Source organism: Lepisosteus oculatus, chromosome 8 (genome assembly GCF_040954835.1).
Source record: "Lepisosteus oculatus isolate fLepOcu1 chromosome 8, fLepOcu1.hap2, whole genome shotgun sequence".
Classification (NCBI taxonomy): domain Eukaryota; kingdom Metazoa; phylum Chordata; class Actinopteri; order Semionotiformes; family Lepisosteidae; genus Lepisosteus; species Lepisosteus oculatus.
In genome coordinates this window covers 48,225,429-48,246,790 of record NC_090703.1, presented here as the reverse complement: position 1 = coordinate 48,246,790, position 21,362 = coordinate 48,225,429, and the positions used below count along the sequence as shown (strand labels likewise).

The 21,362-nt window shown below is 48.2% G+C and overlaps 1 long non-coding RNA gene across 2 annotated transcripts in view; it reads left to right on the top strand.

Annotated features, from left to right (window-relative positions):
- Positions 1-19,981, top strand: part of LOC138241061 (uncharacterized) — a 42,996-nt gene extending 23,015 nt beyond the window's left edge. For both annotated transcript variants that reach the window (XR_011190275.1, XR_011190274.1), the window contains 2 exons: positions 1,933-19,457; positions 19,650-19,981. This is a non-coding gene — a long non-coding RNA (uncharacterized lncRNA). The remainder of the gene's footprint in view (positions 1-1,932; positions 19,458-19,649) is intronic.
- The last annotated feature ends 1,381 nt before the right edge of the window (positions 19,982-21,362 follow it).

Below are 21,362 nucleotides of genomic sequence, written 5' to 3'. Positions count from 1 at the left end.
GTCCGGGGTCTGAACTGAAGAGATGTCTGGCAGAAATATGTAAAAGACGTAAATAATACATGCGGCGCCCTGAGGGGCTTGAGCAAGTCTTGTGAAATTTCTGCGCGTTGCAGTAATCAAGTTTGCGAAAACAGGCTGTAACCTTAATGTTAAAATATTTACATTACTCTCCAACTACTGCGTCCGAATGTTGTTAAATTCAGCGGTGGGCTATTTTTCATCAATATTAATAATACGAAGCTTAAATTTTTAAATAATGGCACGGAATGATATGTGGAGTTTAATTTTAAGTGTCGTATCTGAATGCATGAAAATACATTTTAAAGTTTGTCTTTGTTTCTGGGCCGGTAATTAGTACTTTCTATCTTCACGTTTAATGCCCTAAAATAAGATAACAGCACTCAGTTGTGTTTACCCACTGAAATGGTCCGCATATTGTTACAGTAAGTGACCGAATGAACAAACACGTAGTTCTTTAGACGGACTTTAAACGCGTTATGCATTATTCCGTAACGAAATAACATGAATTAAATTTGTTTTAATATCACGTGTTTTGGCTAAGTGGGGGATTGTACAGGTTGTGTTAATGTGGTTTAACAGAGAGGGCGAAGTGGCTGGTTTTCCGAGACGGTCGGTCCTGTACGGTGATCTACTACAACCCTGCGGCACCCGAAGTTGGTGTCCTCTGTAGTGTCTTTTTATTTGGGAGTATGCTTCCATTGCAATGCTCACTACTCCATTGGTTATTTATGCAGTTTTCGTTGGCGCTTCTAACGTTATAAAAACTTCTTTCTCTTATTAAAAAGATTTAAATACAACGCATGTAATGAAATTAGATACGCTCTGTAAAAGTTTTTTTTTTTGTTGTTGTTGTTGCAAAAAAAAAAAACCTTGAACACAAGGCCGCACTATGTGGAAAAGGCCCGAGCGAGCGGGAGGGGACGACGCACTCCGCGCGCGGCGGCTCGGGACTTGTTGCTGGCAGACACGCTGCCAGTTAGCGCGCGCCGCCACCTCAATATGCTTCCGGGATTTCGCGTTGCCGAACGCGGTTTGGTGTCTTTAGTGGGATTAATTTTGGATTTGATGAGTCTCCAGGCATATCGGGGATTATCCTGTAAATAAAAAAAAAAATCAACGCGGGCTTCAATTATATGGTGAGATAAAGAAGCCCAATGGCTTTTTAAGCACCCAGAAGATTTATTTCCAACAAAGCTTTAAATTACTTAAGTGCAGCATTTGAAATTTATATAGTTAGCCGATGATTTGGGGGAAAAAAGTGAAGCTAAACATGCATTGAAATGTTTGGTCATGTATGAAACGCGTTTTTTACCTTTTTTCATGTTTAGTGCTGTAACCTAAATAGTGAATTTATAGGTTCCCTTGGAAGGAAAAGATGACTCCTATATTGTAAATATTTTTCCAACGATACCAGTATTTTCTAAATCAAAAAAGTTTTCTTTGCACAATGCCCTGGTGAATCTCTTAAATTCTGACACTCAACAATTGATCCCAACTGATCTTGTTTAAGTTGATCAGTTTTTGTTCTGCTCGTGTTGGTGTTAGAATGACATCTATTGAAACATCTCTCTGCACTCTCCCAAACTGACCTCCGAATTCAACCGTTCAAACTTGAGCGCCCCGTGAAGTTTGCTGCCACCCAAACCCGCTCCACCCCTTTCTTGGGGAAAAAAAGCCCCAGTAGATCAGCCTTACCACCTTTTTCACGTTTCTTTGTTGTATTTATAAAACAAGCTGTTCATATTAAATGCAGCCCCTCTGCACCAGCCTACAGACACATGCAGTAGCCCCTGTGAGATCATCCAAACGCTTGTGTTGCGATCTGCTTTATAATGCCACATCGCATTACCATCTCTTTAACATCAAACACGCTCTCATCTTTTTTTTCCCCCTTGCATGCACAATGGACAGCTGAACTCAGTAAAAGGTCCCTGTAATGGATCCCCTCCGCAAGAGCTCTCCACCAAACACTCTGTACAAGCCCTGGGAGCCAGGTCTGGAGCTGGGGGCCAGGACGGCACAAAGGAGGGGGGCCCCGTCTCGTCCCCGCAAGGTGAGAGGGAGAGGCTGGACGGGCGTCTTCAGTCGGACCATGAAAGGTATCTGGCCTTTCTTATCACCCCCTCTTTCAAGGCACCCGTTTCTCTTCCTCTGCACCCGGGGGTGGGGAGGGCCCGGCAGTGTGCGTGTGCCACGTGACGGTCTAATACAGCGCTTAGCTTTGAACCCATGTCAAGAATACCATTCGGCCGTGAGCTCCTTCTTATTTACAGGGGATCGTGCGCGACAGGTTTATTTCCTTTAGGGACCGTGCTCATACCCATGGCCTCTCTTCCATCCTCTGCTCATCCAGCGGTGGGTGGATGTCAGTACAGCTGATGCTATAGTGGAGGCATCTTCTCTCGCTGTAGGACCTGAGCCTATCAGGTTGAGGACAACCACCTGGAGCGGAATAGGATGTTTTAATTCTGACGCACTGTGTTTTTTGCTCAAATGCACTGGAATCCTGGTTTTTTTCTCCAGTGTTCTGGGTTATCTTCAGATTCAGACGTTCCTACTGCTCACATTGCTGTTACTCATATCGCTTGTAAGACATGTGGATTTGAAAGTCCCACACAGGAAATGTAGTTTGTGGTCAGCTTCTGGACCAGACCTCGCATATTGTGAAGCAAGAGTGGTAGTGATCAAGAGGAGGCCATTTGGCGCACGAGGCAGTTTTGGTCACTAATTGATCCCAGGATCTCATCCAGCCTGAACTTGAATGAAACCCGAGTATCGGCTTCAACAACATGACTAAGTGCTTCTTCCACGCACCGACAAACACCCGCATAAAAAACCAAACACATCTCAATCCACTAATTGGCATTTTTTTTTTCAATGGTTTGGAATCAAATCGCTGAATCAAGAGGGGAGAGGGAGTTTGAATGTGTGGCCTCCTCTCCAGTTTCAACTTCACGTTAAGAAAGTGGAGTTTTAGGGCCTGAAGAGATCCTTTCCTCCTCGGCAAGCCTGGTACCTTTCCTGGAACAAGCCCAGCAGTTAGAGTGCTCTCACTCGCTCCTTGGCTCGGTCTGCACCAGGTAGACACACACTCTCCACGTGTGCCTCTTCAGAAGGCAGCGCCTCTGCAGGTGGGGGAGTTCCATCTCACCCCAGGTTCTTGACAGAAATGCCTGGGAGCAAAACCGTTTTGTAACCATCAGCACAAAGCAGCGTTTCTGCTGTCGGTGCTGTTTGTCGGTGTTTGTGTTGTCCAGCTCACCTCGTGGGCTCTCTCCCGCTCTCGTCTGTGTGTGGGGTTCATCCCCCCCCCCCTGCTGTGCCTCTCTGTTTCTGGGGGGGAACAAGCGTCTTTCAAGAGAACTGTCTTGCGCACGTTTTTAGTTTCCTTTATTTTGGAAATGAGACGTGTGGACCTGCGTAGGTGCTGCTTCGCTGAGAGTGATGGGTGGAGGGGGGGTGTGTACGGGGATGAAGAGGTAAAAAATCAAATTCCCAGTTTAAAAAAAATATATATTTCTCTTTATGTGTGCCCACTATCGCCCCCCTCTTTCTCTCCCCCCCCCCGTCCTCCTCCTCTTGCTCTCCCCCAACTTCTGCATTTGATCCTCTCCCCAAGTCCCCTGGCTGAACCAGCCTCTTTCTCCTACAGCTCTGAAGAGGGAGGAACTTCAAAGTAGGTTCAGGTAATTAGCAGCTGAAGGGAATCTAATCTAAACCATCGGCCTTTGCTTTGCACCCAGGTCTTCTACCACAGCCAGCTAACTGGGGAGTGCCAATTCCCTGTAGCTTCCAAATCTGCTTCCTCTGAACAGCCCTGCCAAGCCTGCAGTTATCGCATCTGCATTTCAAACACACTGTCTCTGGCATTAATTATTAATTAGCCTACAGTCACCCTTGAGGATTCGGGATCCAGCCTGCACACACTTATTCATTGACCTCTACCTTGGACTTTTTTTTTTCCAGGGAAATCCCTCGCCAGGTTTCATAAAACTGTTCCCTGTTTTTTTTATGTGCCCCCCTTCCCCCTTTTCGACCTCTCCCTGCAGGGCTGTGTATATGTGGGTTCGAGGTGTGTTAATGTACAGCTAAATGGTTAAACGTCAATCTCTCCCTCCCCCCTCCCCCCACCCCACCCTGGCACTTGCTGTTCTGCAACCCGGCTTGGGCACCAGTTGCACGGTAGAATTACCTGGGCCGTACAGCTTCGCTTTTTAACTAAGGACCCAGGAGGAGAAGCCTTCACGGCTCTGGGGCAAAGGGGGTAGATCAGCGCGAGGACAGGAGGGCACCGTGCAGGTTTCAGTCCCGCCAGGCTGACGCGAGTGTGGTCTTGATACCGTGATGGCTTCTGGGGTTGCCCTTCCCCGACTTCCACGCCGGGGGGGCCAAGCTGTGCTCGCAGGCGGTTTCCTCGGAGCGCACGGGGCTGGTTCCGGCGAGGCCCGGTCCCGGCGGCGGGAACTGGAGCACCGTGACACCGCTGTGGCTGCGCTCCCTGAAGAGGCCAGGCCCCATGCCCGAGGAGAGGAAATGGATTTCTAAAAGACCGTTTAGGCTCGGCCCTTGGGTCAATACCCCCGTGCACTTCATTGGCAGCTGTCTTGGTTTGTTCTCTGAAGGACAGCAGTGCGTGTGAATTGCCAAGTTATGTCTTTTTTTTTCTTCTCCCTTTCTCCACATTTCAAAAGCAGATATATAATACAGCGCTCCCAGCCAACTACAAAGCACCTGTTATTCATGAGAGCTCCTCTGGCTCTGGGCAATGCAAAGCAGGGACTGTGCGGCCCAGCAGGCAGGAGACACTGGCATATATTTGTCCTGTTGATCTTTCCGATAAGCCTGTTTGCAGTCTCTGAAATAACATTTTTTTTAAAAATAAACTGCATATCAACAAGCCAATAATGGAATAATGTTCCCGGGCAGGGGTTTAACTCTCTACCTCACAGATTAGTTCACCGTTGGCCTGCCTGTTCCAGAGTGGGTCTTCTGGACACCTGCAGGACACGGTATTTCAGTGTGTTTCTGCGCCTTGGGAGGCTTAGCCATGAGAACAATATCAGCCCCTCTCCCAATTTCGAAAGGACAAAATGGCAAGAAGAACCCAGGCCAGAAATGGCTACACTGAGCTGAGGTGAAACCGGTGTTGGGTTTGTTAAATATCTGGTCTGCTTGTTTCTGTATAAGGCCACCAAAATGACAAATAAAGGAACCACACGTACTGTATATGTAACCGACACGCACAGTGTATGAGATCCCCGTTTTCTGGTACAAGCTCAGCCGGGTCCGAAGTTCTGTAGCGCACGGCCCAGCACGGTTGAGCCCACTCAATGGAAGCAGCTGTCTTTGTGAAAAGTCTCTCTGTCCCGAGGACGACATAAAGAGCCCCTGCCAATCAGGGGGTGGGGGAGGAGGGGTGACTGCGGCTCCATGGGACGGATTAGACGGCAAAACAAACAAGCCTGCAGCCCCCGGGGGGGGGGGGCCGGGAAGCCTGTGCGCGCCCACTGTCAGCGGAGCGCGCCGCGAGGAGCAGGGTCCCAGGGTCCGCACGCTTGCTGGGCTGGTGTGCCGGTTCGGGGTACTGGCTGTGGATATCCGAAGGTAGCATGTGCGACTCTTCCGCTCACAGATGATGTTCACTGCCTGAGAGTTTGTTCCTTTTGTGCCAATAAAAGAGAAGAATGGACAATGGGTTGCTCTGGGCATCTGTGTTTGACAATGACTGCTTTTGAGCCTGCTGGGGGGGTGTGTGTGTGTGTGCGTGCGTGCGTGTGTGTTGATTTTGCTACACTAGGCAAAACTAGTTCCAGTCTTCACTGCATTGCTCTGGGTCTGTCTTTTCTTCCTACCTGAGCTGAACATTTAGCTGGCTGTGAGTGTTGTTCAGACCGAATGCAACCCTTCTATCCCTGCAGTGCTTCCAGAGCGGTTCGACTGGAGCCTATGAACTGATGACGTTGAGCTTGCAGCCTTAGCCTGTCGCCTCAATACTTCTGCATTTTTTTTTTAACGATTCCTTTCTACCCTAAGAAGGGCGAGTGGAATCTTTCACTTGATTGCTGATTCAAATGAAGGCGCACGGCGCTCATGGGGGCCCGAAGCAGGCGCTGCGGCGGAGCTTCATTACATTCTGTTCAGCTGCGCTGCTGCTGCTCCCCTGCACTGAGCGCGTGAACCTGTAAATCACTGGGGGAAGCAGCAGACACATTTTTATACATATAATCAGGCACAGAGAAAACAAATGGCCGCCGCCCGGGGGAGGGAAAGGCTTCTCATTAAAATAAGTACCAGGCTCTGAAGTACTGGGGCGCCTTGGCCATCGCGCCATTAACGCCAAAACCCGAATCGGTGCAGAGAGGCTCATCGCGGTGCTGCACTTCTTTTAATTTCACACGTGCAGCAGTATACCCAATCCCCCCGTGCTCTTCAAGGACTCTGGCGCGCCTCGCCGCGAACTTCCCATCCCAAAGCATCTTGGGAAAAAAAATAAATGGCGCCGTTCAAGGTTGCGAGGTCCGGACGAAGAAGGGTGAATACAGAGGAATGAGGTGCACCGTTTGAATCGGACTTCTTTTGATTATATATCACCGTTCGCTGATCGTGCGAGGACGTTTGAAGCTATTAGTGCATTGCGCCTTAGCGAGCTGTTCAATATATATTGGGGGGCGTTCGGCACATGGGAGAATTGTTGTCGGTGTGGCCTGTTGGATGTGAAGGGGTTCACGTTCCTGTTCCCGTCCTCCTCTGCTCTAGGCAAGAGGTACCCCTGTCTCCCCCTCCGCTGGGACCCCCGGCACCACAGCCTGCAACCCAATCCTGTCTAAAACCCTGGCGTTGCAGCAGTGAGTTTCAGGAATATCTGCCATTTCGTGATCGGTGTTCAATTACGTTAATGGCCTGTTACACAGGATCATTTCATTTCATTTCCTGAAATAGTGTTGTTTTTTTTCTACACACCAGAATCCTCTGGATGTGTACAAGGAAATGCTAAGAAGGTTCCTTTTTAATACTACCTTGCCCAACTTCTCAAAAGAATGAGAGAAGAAATGAGTTTTATGTAGTTAATATTATAATACTACTAGACAACCTTTTCTCACTTCATTTATATTTCTACCCTCTGGTCCCAGTGACGACTGAGAAAATGATGCACCTTGTAAAGGTGTTGGCAAATTATAGGATATATGTTAAATGTTCTATGTCACTGCATTAATGTTACTGTTCCCATCACATTTGCACACGAGGAACAATATAGATCGTACACAGTGGTACATATTAATTAGCAGTATACCCATTGTCTTCTACTGGAGTGTGCACATGCATTTTCTTGGCAAACAAAATAATAAATCATTAAACTGAAACATTGCCAAATACATAATCACACCATTCTACTTTTAAATTTCATCCAAAAAAATGGCTTGCGAAGTGTTGGTATAATTAACCTCAATGCAAACAGTACTTTTCATTAAGTCGAGAAATAATGTGGTTTTTTTTTAAAGAAAGTATGAGCCTGGAGGGCAGAAGAGAAGGGGGTTCTTAGGGGAATCTTGTCGTTTTCCTGGCTGTCAAAAGTAGATGTTATAATTCGCTTCCTGGAGATGTCAACAGCTGTCGATAGAGGTTAAAGTGTTACATTCAGATCAGGTCGAAGGTCACTAAGGAGGCAGTAGACGTCTGGAAGAAAAAAAACTAAAACAGCGAAGCAGGACTACTGTATATAACATGATAGGACTTCTTTGACCTCTCATAGGAAATATCTAATCAGGTTATTGCAGCTATACTGAAAGGTTATTGTTGGTCCTTAAGTCTCTCTTTCATTGTACATTTCTGTTGGGCTGATCAGGGCGCGGGTCTGGCAGTTTCTGTTTCAGCATCTCTTCATCGGGGAAAGAGTTTCCTGTTTTTTTTCCCTTCGCTTGCAGTGAAGCCTTAACCCACATTGTGGAACATGGGGCTCCCTGTGTTGTGTCAGGGCTGCAAAATAAAACTGTTAACTTGGTATCGTTCTGTCTAAAGCATCTTTTTTGTAATAGCTGTTTTAAAGGACTTCACCTTCGAAGAGAAGTATTCTGCCTCGCAGCAGTAAAAGTAAATAATATTGGTTTTTTTTCTTGATATTGTTTGCACTGCTGTTGAATGCCATAGAAATATGTGGTAGTAATTTTCAGCCTATTGAATAATTATTTCAATTTCAAATGGCTTTTGCATGCAAGGAAATATAACCTGATGGCCTGTTATGCCCTGTAAATGCTAAAGCTATATTAATGTCCTTCTGGTCAACATCCAGCTTCTGCATGGACCAGAGCCCAACTAAAACCTTCTTCTCTTACCACACAAAAGGGACACATCTGCCAATTATAATTAACAGAGTTCTGCTACGTTTAAATAAGGACCTCTTTCTAAAGTACAAAAAATAAAACAAACGCACACATAATCCAGGTCCTCGTTTCTAATTCCTTGCCAACTTCAAAGACTCCATTCCAGCTTGAACTCAAGAGAAAAGAAATTTGATTGGCCTAGTGCTGCACAGTTTCTCAAAAAAAAAACAACAAAATGCTTGCATCTACGACATTGAAATCCAAAGATAAAGGCTCAAGGAGTGTTTAGAATTCAGAAAGTTTTTAATTATAAAATAATCCAGGGCGTAGCAATCTTCAATTCCTGTCTGATTGTGTGCATGCCTTTTGCTTAATAAGAAAGCCTTTTGACTCTTCTAAATGTCTGCCTTTTTCTTCTCTAAAAAACCTGCAGGTAGCATAGATCCATAGTACAAAGCCCCTCCATACCAGTTCAATTCACTGTCTGAGGTTATTAGACTGTCGGGGTTTTGAATCGCTAGTGTGCAGATTTTTGCTAATCCATTCCCTTAGCCTTTGGCATTGACAGGCCTAGTTCATTGAGGCGCTTTTCTCTATAAAGGCACTACAGGAATGTGCACTGTGCTTTAGAATCTGCTGGCTGAGTCTGGACACAGGGCTTTCTTTCCCTACTCTGTTTTACTGTATTCTATTAACACGTCAGAGGTTTAATTGCTGTAGGTTGTAACACAATGAAACGTTTTAGGTAGCTAATAACTGTGAAAACAGCATTTGTCCTGTTAATTGACAAGGCCTCATTCACATGTTATATGTGATTTAAATCTTCCAAAATGCCGTGTGATATCCAGGAGCTGATTTTTCCTCCTCTTTCCAGACGCTGTGTTTCAGCAGATTTCTACTCTGAGCCAGCATGTGCACGAAAAAAAAAAGAGAGGTTTGGGGATTTCTGCTTTTTCCTCTTCTGCAGGGACAAAGAAATAAAGTATAAACTCAGCAGCTGGCTCTGGGGTCAGCATGCCTAAACCAGGTTACTGCTGTGAGAAGTGTTGGCAGAGCAGTAGGTGGCACTCTTCCCACTGGATCAGAAGTGTAGGAACAGGGCATTAATTGTTTAATTTGGCTGATCCTTTTTACCCAAAGGAATTGAACATTTGCAATTACCTTTTTTTTTTTTTACATGGGCACCCGTCAAAGCAGATGGCTCTTTTCTGGAGTAATCTGGGTAAAGTACCTGCTTCGAGGCCGTGGCAGCTGTGTCCTCACTGGGGATTTGAACCCGCCACCACCTTCCAGTCGAGGAGTCCAGAGCCCTCAGCTCTACGCCACACCACTGCCCACTGTCACGGTTTGCAAGCCGGGACGTTAACCCTGATGTCCTGGCTCAGTTCCACTCGGTGTGCTCAGGCAGTGAAGAAGTTTCTCACTCGTCCTGATCCGCTGTGGGGAAATGCTGTTGGAGCACAATGGCTGTGTCTGTCTGTCTCACCCAGTCAGGGCTGCATGCAGTGGTGCAAGTCTCTCACTATGTGTGCAAAATACAGTGGGATCCTATGGCGTCAAAGGGGCTGTGAAAATGCATTTAAGGAGCATTTAATCACAATCAACTTTTTCTTATCCATTCATCGGTCAGCCTTCCGTGTGGTCCAAAGCACTAGTAGTTTAAAGCAGCTTGTCTAAAAAAACAGTGACCTCCAAGCAAAGTCCGTACATGTTCATTTGTTAAGACTCTTAATTGGCAAGATCCAAATAGTTTATTGTGACTGATAAATCACGAGTGATGATATTTAGTTTAATTTTCTCTTTGAAATTATTGTTTTTGAAAGTGTGCTACATTCACTGTGGTGAGAGGTGCAAGTATCGCCGTCTTCTCTAAAGTCTCGTTCAGTGTCTCCCAGCCCTGGTGCTGCAGGATCACTGTCCACTGGGTTTAGCTCCCCTCTTAATCACAGGATCGTTGACTTCAGTTTTCCATCTGTGGCGTATTTGTAAACGTCTTTTCATATCTTAAAAGGGTTCAATGGGATGTAGAGTTAGTATCAGCCCTGGACCAGTTCCTGACACCCCGATGAAGTTGGGTGTTTCAGGTACTCGGGACTGACCTGAAGAAACAAATATAAAAAAACGCCTAAACAAGCTTCTGCCTCACAGGTCTTCATTTCCTGGGTTGGACTCCAGACAGGGCTGCCTTCCTTGTGGATTGTAATGGTGCCCCCGCCCCCACCAGGGTCATGCGGGTACTCTCTGGGCGCTCCGGATCCATTTTTCGAAGTCGCGCGGACGAGGCGAATTGTCCCCCGTGTGCGATGGCCCGGTGGCCCAATCCGGGGCGCAGTCCTGCCCCGTGCTCTGTCCTTCCAGGACTGGTCCCAGTCAGGCACAGGCAGCTTCCAGGTGATGGACGGGTGGGTTATTGCTGCCCCCAGATCTGGATTCCCGTTGGCGGGCCCTGTGAGACGCCAGCCTCCGCGGGGGTCCTTCGTGCACGTGCACCGGCGCCCCTCGGTCCTCCGCGGGCCGCGCATCGGCCCGTTTCACGCGGGAGCGAAGGCGGCACTTGGGCTTCTGTTGCCATGTGCTGAAATAAGCCGCTCTCTCTCCGGCGGTATTGATCCCTGACAAGCACCCTCCACATAATCTCTCACCCCATATTCCCATGCAGCTCTTGGAAGCGTGCAAGTGTGTGTTCACGGCCCCAGTGGACTGCGAACTGGGTAGGCTCAATTAGCCATTTATTGATCTCTGCTAGCCTGCCCTCTCAGGTAACGACTAGCAAATCTATAATAATATATGATAACGATCTGTGGCAATCAGTGGCTTGATTTAGAATCTCTTACCCACTTGAATCTGGGAATATTATAATTTATGGGAGGCTGCTGTTCCATGGTAGAGGAGAAGCAGCCTGCAGTTTTATAAGGGGGGTGCTGTGTGTCTTTTTTTCTCCACGTCCGAGTCTCCTGCACTGCCCGGCTGTGTTTCAGATCCAATTCACGGGTACGTCGCTGTTAACCAGTGGGGTCTCCGATCCGGGGGGCCCTGACAGCAGAGGAGATCCAACCCCAGGTGTTTGTGTGAGCTGACCATTAAAGTCGTGAGGAACAGCTCTGAAACTGGACTGTCATGCGAGTTGTTTTAACTTGAGGGAGAGGGAGAGTGAGTTGTCGTGTTCTAGTGGATCTCAAGTTTTTTTTCCCCGCTGAAACAAGAAGCTCTGCCCTTTCGTTTAAGGGAGAGAGTCAGGGCGCTATGCACGTTAAAGAGAAAAATAAACACCGTCACAATCTCATCACCTGCAGTCCTGCTCTGTAGCGGTGGATCTGTGACAGTAGCCTCAGAGTATTTACACAAGCACCTTGGAGCCCAACGGTCAATCAACACTCCATTTTTTTGTGCGTTTGCGGAGTCCTGGGTTCAATTCCGGCCTGGGACACTTCTGCGTAGAATCCGCTCATTCTTCTCCTGTCCGTGTGTGTTTTTTCCGGGTGATCCAGCTTCTTCCCAGCTCCCAGAGACCTGCTGGCCGTGTTGATTGCTGACACAAAATGGTCTGTGTGTCACACTGCCCTGCAGGGGGCTGGTCTGCGGTCCACAACCCCTGAGAGGAAAATGAGAGAAAAAGCTTTCTGACTTTGCTGACTTTTTACAAAATATTTGTGTTTTTACCCACAACATGCATCTCCATCTAAATATCTTATTAAAGGAGAAGTCTGAATGACACAATACTTCCGCTGTCCCTAGCACCACAGTGGATCTGCTAGGTCTATCCCAGACCCAGAAGAAGAAGCAGTGAACCCGTCTCTGTCTGCTTTGCACACCTGAACGACAGGCAGTCAGCAGAACCGGAGACAAGCGAAACATGCAGCGTTAATTAAGAACGCAGGCAACGGTAAAGGTCATTAGTGATTTTAATCAATGGGAAGCTGTCAGAGTGTGCAGCTGAGTACTGTGTCGCTCCGATATTCCGTCATCGGCGCGGTGTGTGTGTGTGTGGGCAGTGATGACGCCGGTGGTGGCTGGGGCCACTGTGCACAGATATCTACTCAGCCTCATCCCTCGTGCCTCAGAGCTCTCCTTCTCCGTCTCTTCCTCCTCTCCTGACACCCTGGAACGCTGCTTCTCTGTGCTCTCTTTTTCTTTCCATGAAAGGCGTTAAGAATCAGCACTGCGTCACCCTGACGCAGGGGTGGCAGGGCGAACGCGGCGCGCCGGATGTGTCTCGGGCTCGGCGAAGCCTCCGATGACCCGCGCGCAGAGCCGCCGCCTCTCGCCCGTCCGTCCCCACGGGGCTGCGGGGGAGTTTCGGCATGTGCAGCCCAGACCCTGATGCATATTTATGTGCGAGCGCAGAGAGCCCAGCTCCCCTTCCTGCGCTCTCCTGTTCTAAAATCAATGCCGCAGCTGTTTGCTCTAGGTTCACTTTCACGCCTCGCTCCGAGAGCTCTCCTGCCCGCCCGGCCCTCTCCGCGGAGGCAGCGGGCTCCGAGGCGAGGCCTGGGGAGGCACGGCGAGGCAGAGCGAGGTCAGAGATGTTTCCTCTGGGCCCCGTACCGCCTTCTCTTCTTTTCCTCTCATTTTCTGTTTTCTGTTGTTTTTTTTTTTAGCTGTAGTCCTCCCCCCTTTCCTCCCCTCCACCCTCCCTTCCGCCCCCCCCAGCAAACACACAACAGAGGAGCTATAGAGAGATTCTATTAATCCTACATTTCCTCGATAGTATCAGGGGCGCAGTGCGTTTTTGCAGAAATTAATTTGTCCTGACAACAGGCCTAAAGATTGGAGTCCAGGGATCACTTTGGCGTATTCCCTTTTAAAACCGAGCCCAATAATAAACCGAGGGCTGATCGCGGCGGCTGTGGTAGACCTGGCGGAGGGGGGAGCAGGGAAGAGCCGGCACTGCAGTGCGGGAGGGAGGGCTGACTGCCTGCCTGCCCGGCTTCCCGGCCTGCAGGGCCAGGCTGCCTGCGGATCTGCATCCCGCTGGGAAGTGGGCAGATTCACGCTGGCCTTGTGCATTGTGCAGGGCCTGATATAGATGCTGCATTGGAAAACCTGGTGTTGTTTGTGATTTGTTTTTGTTTTTTTTTGGGGGGGGGGCATGGGTGTCCTTCTGGTTTTAGCCTGCCAGGGATCGTTTCTGTTTTAGAGAAATGAGCCCTGGCATTACTTACTTAGAGAAGCAGTTAATAGGAAAAAAGTGATCTTTTTTTTTTTCCCTCTGCCCTGCATTGTCCTACTTCCATTCGCTAAAGTTTCACAGCTTTCCGCTTTGTCACTGTTGTGTTTTCACCCCCTCACTTGGCCGGGCTCTGTACCATCTTCCTGAACTTAAAGTGGAACACAGACCCCAGTCTTCCCGCTCCTGCTTGTGAAGACGCACATCTCGCTGTACACCAGCGCTGGCAAGGTATCCCCCGCAGAAGCGACAGACAGATTGCTGTGTGACCCAGCATGCCAGGAGCAGTGAACTGTTTTTGTTGCAATTGTAAACAAGCGCCACGCTGACTTGATTGCAAAACAATTAATCTGGAGGGGAGAGAGAAGAGAGGCCAACAGTGCAGTCTTTGTTGGGCTGTGCTGTTCTTGTCTCTGCCCTGCATGCTTGCGTGTGTGTGTGTGTGTGATGGAATGGAGAACAGGGCTTCACCAGGAAGAGCAGACAAGAGCTGGATTGTGGCAATGCAGTACCATTCTCACCCTGTAATAATGAGACACACACACACACAGAGGGCGAAGAACAAGAGCCCATCCAGCCCAACAGGTTCCTTCGCTTGTCAGTAGCTGATTGATCAGAGGAGCTCATCCAGCTGTTTCTTCAAGCATCCCATGGATCTTTACCCGGGCAGTGCTTGCTAACATCTGCTCGAGTGCCTGGCAACAAGACGCCAGTGTTGATGCAGAGGCGTCCACTTCAATTGGGAAGGACCCTTGGACCTGGGCTGGCCTGCCATATTCTCCAGCCCCATGTCATGCCCCAGGCATCTGCAGGGACTCAACGGAGATCAACAGGAATTGGATGAAGTATAATCGCACTATATGAAATCTCTTTCCTTGCAGTGGGAAGAATGCCTCTGCACATTCCTCTGAACTTTAAAAGAGCATCGCCAGCCAGTGCAAAACGAGCCGAGCAACGAGGTTAGAGACGAGAGCTACTGGAATTTGGAGCCAAAACAATGAGTGGCCTCCCAGGGTTTTTTGTTAAGCAAAAGATATAATAGTATCTCCATCTGGAGGTAATCTTAAGAAATAATAAATATGGGAAACATTTAATACAGCATAATAAGTTTACATAAGACTCTTTGAAAATGTTTTGAATTGCTTTTATCTCCCTCTGATGTGGGGTAATGCTTTTTTTCTTTAAATATCGTGTTTGACTTGGACAAATGAAAAGAGGGGGGGATCCACATTTGTCTCTCGGAGGTCGTGGAACCCTTGAGCAGGAAGTGGCTTCTGATAGCCAGGGCAGTGTGGGATTTCGTGGTCAGCTAGTTAACTCTGCAGCCGTGTGTAACTGCGGCTGATCGGCAGCTCCGCCGTAGCGTTGTTTTAGAGCACGCGTGCGAACGAATCCATCAACTGTAAATACAGTGTCTTATTATTGGATGGCTTCTCTTTTCCCGGTGTTTAAAACAAAATCAATTTCCTTGGGGGGGAGTAAAAATCAAATCAGATGCTAAATTAGGCAAAACCAATTTTCAACACTCTACAAGGTTTTGTACTTTTCATCATGATTGAGAGTGGCTTGGAAATGGGACGAATTGTGTGTGTGAGTGTGAGTTTGTGTGTGGGTGTGTGTGTGAGTGTGAGTTTGTGTGTGAGTGAGTGTGGATGTGTGGGTGTTTTGTGTGTGAGTGTGGATGTGAGAGTGAGTGTGAGTGTGTGTGTGAGAGTGTAGTGTGAGTGAGTGTGTGTGTAGTGTGAGTGAGTGTGTGTGTGAGAGTAAGTGTAGTGTGAGTGTGTGTGAGTGAGTGAATGTGTGTGAGTGAGTGAGTGTGTGTTGTGTGAGTGTGAGTGTGAGTGTGAGTGTAGTGTAGGGCTTGGCCTTCACTCTGCACACCCCTGGGCCCCGGTCCTGTCCCGGCCCGGCCCGCTCTGCGCTCTGTCGTTGTGGAGTCAGGTGTGGGGCTCACGCGCTGAGGATCTGCGGCTGTAATTGAACAATTAGATGCAGGCCTGCCTGGGGCCAGGTCGGGTGAAGGTTAATCAGAGGAAACAGCCTCGAAATGGCACTGATTGCTCCGAGTGAATTTTTAATCTTTAATCCTTAACTTTGAAACTTATCTTCCATCTGGGTTTTGTTTTTATTGTCTTGAACATTGTAATTGTGCCTTTGTCACCAGGAACTGGGCTCTGAGCAGCCGCTGCTGTGTTCCCTGTGCAACCTTTTGTTAAAGGTGCTGATGTTCCATTTCATCACTCTCTCACTCTCCTTTTCCTACCGGGAAGGACCTGCGATTAATTTACTTCCGCAGAGACAAAGTGGACGTTAACCCTTTCGGACCCTGGCTCTGCTCCATAAGCATGCAGAAAAAAAAGGGCTTTAGAAACTTGGCTTGTTTGAAGTGATTTCTGGCTTGCCTCCTGTCGTGTCTGGGGTCCCCCGGTGCTCATCAGGATTTTTATCTTGTTCTCCAGCGGGTTGAAAGCACTTTTTGATAGGGTACGAGGGGGCGGGGCTTGGGTTGTATAACTGTCCTTCTACCTGCTAGCACCGTCTCTGCTCCACATCATCACAAGGCTGCCTCTCTCTGATCACGTCTGATTTATCTACTTAGCGAACCATCTGGCATGGCCCCCCCCCCCGTAACCTTGCTTAGTAATGTCTCACTTCCTGCGCATTTACAGGCCTCTTCGCATTACTTCAGCTTTGAACAGAATCCCAGGTTCTTTCATTTGCAGTGCGAACTGCATCCTTCATTCATTTCTGACTCTTCTTCCTGATGTAATTGTTCTTCCTTGTGCCCGTCCTCCACTCCTCACGTGCAGGAGGCTCTGGCCGAGTCCCCGGAGAGAGAGATCGGCTCTAAATATTAAAAATACAAGCGGACTGATTGAGCAGGTGAAAAAGGAAAGTCAGGGCTGGCCTGTGACTGTGTTGTTGATGTCTGATGTTGCCGTATTATTAGAGAACCACCTAGACCAAGGCTTTATTTTCAGGGGCGCCCCAGCCAGATGACGGGGAGCAGACAGCAGGCGTTCCGCACCCCCACATCATTTTCCACTCGAACGCTGGCTGAGCCCCTCTGGTACAGGAAACCGGGCTGGTGCTGGGAGGCCGGCCTTCCTGGCACACGCTCGCTCCCGGGGTGGGGGTGGGGTGGGGTCGGCAGCTGGAGGGTACAGCACCTCCAGAGCCGCGCAGGCGGGCGGCCAGGCCCACTGGATCCAGTCCATCTCCGGGCCGCTGCTCGAGGTGCGCCTCGCTTCCAGAGAGAGAGAGAGAGGGGCTGTCAGTCACCCCAGCTGGATGTGTGCTGCTCGCCTGCTTTCCCTCTCTCCCGCCTCTGCGCCGTGTCTAATGCGCAGAACGCAGCCGACAGGAGACGCAGACTGGGCCCTCTCTACTGACGCTGTCCTTCCTGGGGCTCTCCCCGATACGCCTCCGTCTCTTTCCAGATGACAGTCTGACACCGTGAATCTTGCTGCGCTTCAGCCCAACAGCTTCAGATTCTCCACGACTGGTTAGGGGGATGAACGGGCTGGCTGAATTAGCGAAGCGAGTGGGTTTACTACTCGTGCACAGGACAGGCGGTAAAAAAAAAACCTGCAGGACACTGCGCTGGCGAGGGGAGCCCCAACACAGCCCTCCGGTGGGCTCTGTTGAGAGAGGGGGTGATGTCAGAAGTATTGACAGTTAGGGGGCACATTCCTCTGCATCAGTTTTAAAGAGTGCACACGGTAGCCTTAATGCCCAATCCTGCTTCTGGGCACCCACACGCCTGCTGGGTTTTGATCCACCAGAGCACCCTTCACTATCAAATTGTTTTCAGTTCCTTAACATGGAGGAGGTAGCCTTTTAACATTGGTTTTGTAATTAACTTAAAATATCCAACCTTTTGATTATAAAAAAAACAGCTTGCAAAGGTGCCAAGCAAGGATCTTGTGCGGCTCAATTAAGGAGTGATTTAAGTAAAGAGCTCATTTGCAGGTGTGGGTTCTCAGGATGAGGATTGGGCAGAGGCTCCCAAAGGAGAGTGGAAAACTCGCGAGGATTGCAAAGGTACTTTTATCTTCTAGGGTTTGCATAGTGTCTTGCTGATGGCCATGAAAGAATAAACACCTGCATCCGTCATCTTATCAATACTCCTTCACCACCCTATCGACAATACAGATGCAAGGCTCTACCGTGAATTCTGATTCCTCTGAACTGCGTATCAGGTTGTGCTGTAATATATTACACCAAGCATAGCTATTTTCTGGCTTTCAGGCTGACAAATGTACACTCAGTGACAGATCAGCTTTAGCTATTAGTTGTAGGAAGGCACCTTATGTGAAGGTGTAGCTTTAGGATACTTCTGTCCACACGCAATGTTTAAAATACCTGTTACTGAAGAGCAGAAGTGAGCAACTGTTTCTTATTCTACTGGAATAAGACACATCTTAAATGTAGGCAAAGTCTTTGACAAATGTTATTGTTGGGAAGTGTCTGCCACTTGTACTGAAGTAGAAGTGATTGCCCCGGCCTGCACAATGTCAAACTGTGTGGTTTTGTTCAGGCTTTGGCCTTTTAATTTGCACTGTCTGTTCTGTAGCGTCTTTGGGTATAATCTGGCAACAGAAATGACCACGCTGCAGGCCTGACAAGTGTTTGTACTTACAGAAATAATTTGCGGAGTAAAGACGACACTCAAACAGAAGCAACCAAGCCGCTGGGAAAGAGCGCAGAGCTGACTTCTTCCCTGGCACCAGCATGGTGGGGCAGGGAGGCGAGAGCTGGGTGGGTGAAGCCCAGCCAGCTGTGTTGGCAGAGGCTGGGCTCCTGCCTCCCGGAGCAGGGCTGCTCCTCTCTCTACCCACACTGGTCATAGTTCACAGCGTCCTGATCCTTCCACTGATTCCAGCCACACAGATGCATTAGCATTCTGCTCTGGGTATGTTAGGATAATAGCATTAAAATCAGCCTTTGACCCTGTTGTCATGGATGCAGCACAATGCAAAACTAGGAGCTGAAAACCAGCGCTCCTTCCCAAGTCCGGCTCCACGCCCTCAGCCGCCAGTCTGCACTGATTTCTGTGCTGCAGCAAGATGCGTTTCTTTCTGAGCGTTTGGGTTTTCAAAGTCTGCTTTGTGGATGCGTGTGACTCACGTCTGCAGAACAATAAAAAATACCCTTAAAATGAAACCAAGAGCCAAAGAGACAGGGTTTTTATTAGAGGGCATTATTTGTCCTCCTCCCCGCCCCCAAAAAAAATTCACTTGGGATCGGCTGAGAGGCTGAGTGTTTTTTGAAATTATACTTTGTTTCATGTGAAATTCATCTGATTAAATGTATTTTTATGGTCGCGGTAATGTGTTGGAGCTGAGTGACACGGCACAGTATGCAATCCCAACCTGAGCTGGAGGGAAGCAGGCAGGTATGCCTCAGCTCATGAGGTGTGGAGTTCACAATGTTCATGGCAAAATGCTGTTGTACTTTATCCAGGAAGATAGGAGTTAAGGCAATAGTAATAAGGGGAGAATGCAATTGTCATTTCCGGTACGTACAAACCATTTTGGTTTCTGACATTTTTTCCGTATTCATTAATAAAGAAGTCTCCTGGTTCTAAAAGATTAGTTAAACCATCTGTGACCTTCACCAGAATAACACAGGCGACGTGAGGTGGATCTGGGAACTCATTATGAAGGAGAAACATGTTGCACGCTTGCGCCGGACACAAACAATGCTACAGTAGCTGGAGATTTTGATTATATTGGTCTAATTTATTTGGCTGACTTTAATCCAAAGCAACTGGCAGTTTGTGTGCATTTCTACAGCAGCGCTTTGCTGGAGCAGTTCAGGGGAAGTACTGTACCTCGGGGGGTCAGGAGGGATTCGATCTCATGCCCTTCCAGTTGCAGGTCCAGAACCCGAACCTCTGCACCAGCCTGAAAACCCACGACAACCCCAGAGCTGCTGGCGTGCGAGAGGTCTGTTTGTTTTCTGTTTTTTTCTGTATTAATAGACTCCCATTTAAAAAAAAAACTGGAATCTGGGCATTATCCATGAGTCACCATGGTGTTAATAATTGACTCTGTACATTTAAACATTCAAGACAGATAAACTGCGAGCCAGGGTCCTGCCTGGCCGTTAGCAATCACAGTGGTGCCTTTTTTTTCCAGGTGCAAGGCGAGTAATTACCGCGCTGTTAACTTTTAACTGAGCAGCCAGCCCCGGGCAGCGCACTGGTCGGAGTCTCGCAGCCGTCATTAAATCCGATCTGAAGCTCCGTTCCCACTAGCAAGCACACGAGCAGCCAGCGAAGGAAAGGACGGGGGCAGAGGTTTAAACTGTGCGGTTTGTGCAATCCCTGATTTCAATAAAGAGCCCTATTAAATCCAGTCAGCTCACTCGCTCACTCTAGGACTGAAATACCTAGAGTATATTGTTTTTCATTAAAAAGCAAGGGTGATTTCAGGGGGAAAACACTTGCTTTGGAAGCAAGAGGACTTTTATTCAATTTTCAAGGATTTTGCCTTGTAAGAGCGCGGTTATTGTTTTACGGATGACTAAGTTAAACTGTGTTGACTTCTTCAGCGGATTGCAGTCATCTGCCTTGCAGTCCCATGTTGTGGAGCTGCTGGCTCACTGCCGCAGTGGAAGCTGGCCGGCGAGTCTTGTAGAAGCCTGGAAGGTGTCCGTGTTCTGGACCGCTGTGCTGCTGCAGCCCATCTGTGGCTCATTAACACGGCTGTGATGGTGAACGACTGCTCACGAGCGCTTGTGCGAGAGGTGTGCGCGCACGGGTCATACAGCTCGCCACCCACTCTGCCCACTCCACCCACTCCCACGCTCTCTCTCCATCTCCCCAGCTCCCTGCCAACAGCATGCTGTCTCTTCACTGGAGGACGAAGTGCACATCGATTGTGTTTTCTCTCTACGTTCTGGGACGATCTTCTGGGTCAGGCAGCAGAAGCAGCTGCGTCGGTGACGGGGTGTTTTGTGTTGGTTGTGCGGAAGTTCTCCAGGCTCGTGCTTTCTCCAGCTGGGGGAGATGGCCCGTGTGTATGGTGCACACATGGCCCCAAAGTCAGGGCTATTTGACTGCTCGGTGCTGAGGAAAACAAGCAGCAGACACCATGAGTACATCTGGTCCCATCGCACCCTTTCATAGCCTGGCCTCTGCACACAGACACACATACTGTAGCCTGGCCTCTGTATACAGGATCATACTGTAGCCTGGCCTCTGAATACAGAATCATACTGCAGCCTGGCCTCTGCACACAGACACACATACTGTAGCCTGGCCTCTGGAAGGTGTGGGAGAGAAATGATACTACTTTAAATTAAGGACCTGTTATTACTGATTATAACTCATCTAGAATACAGTTATAAATGTGCTATGAACATGGAGGATGATAGGGCAAGTGTCTTTATTCCTTCACATATCTGTGCTATAATTTGGGAAACTGTCACAAATGTTGGTAACGTACTACAAATAAATGTAGATTTTATATATGGAAGTGTCTTAAAATCATCTGAGAACATGCTCGAGATATATTTAAACACTTGTATTGACTAATAACTATTATAGTTGCTGTAAATAGTATAATAGCATGTTTAAAATTTTTTGAAATAGGTCCAAAAACTGGAGAATTCCAGAGAATGCCTGATATATAATAATGTTGTAAAATATTAGATAAAGGACACTTGTAAAAGTATTTTCGCTTAAAAATAGTAAAAAGGCCTAACTTAAAATATGCAAAGAATCAATTGATGTCTCTGCACGGCAGGAGCCTCTGTTAAAAGCCCATGTTAAATAGAATGTAATAGAATTCTTCTTTTCTTCTACCACAACGACATGAAACAACAGAGTGCTAATGCGAACCCAGGGA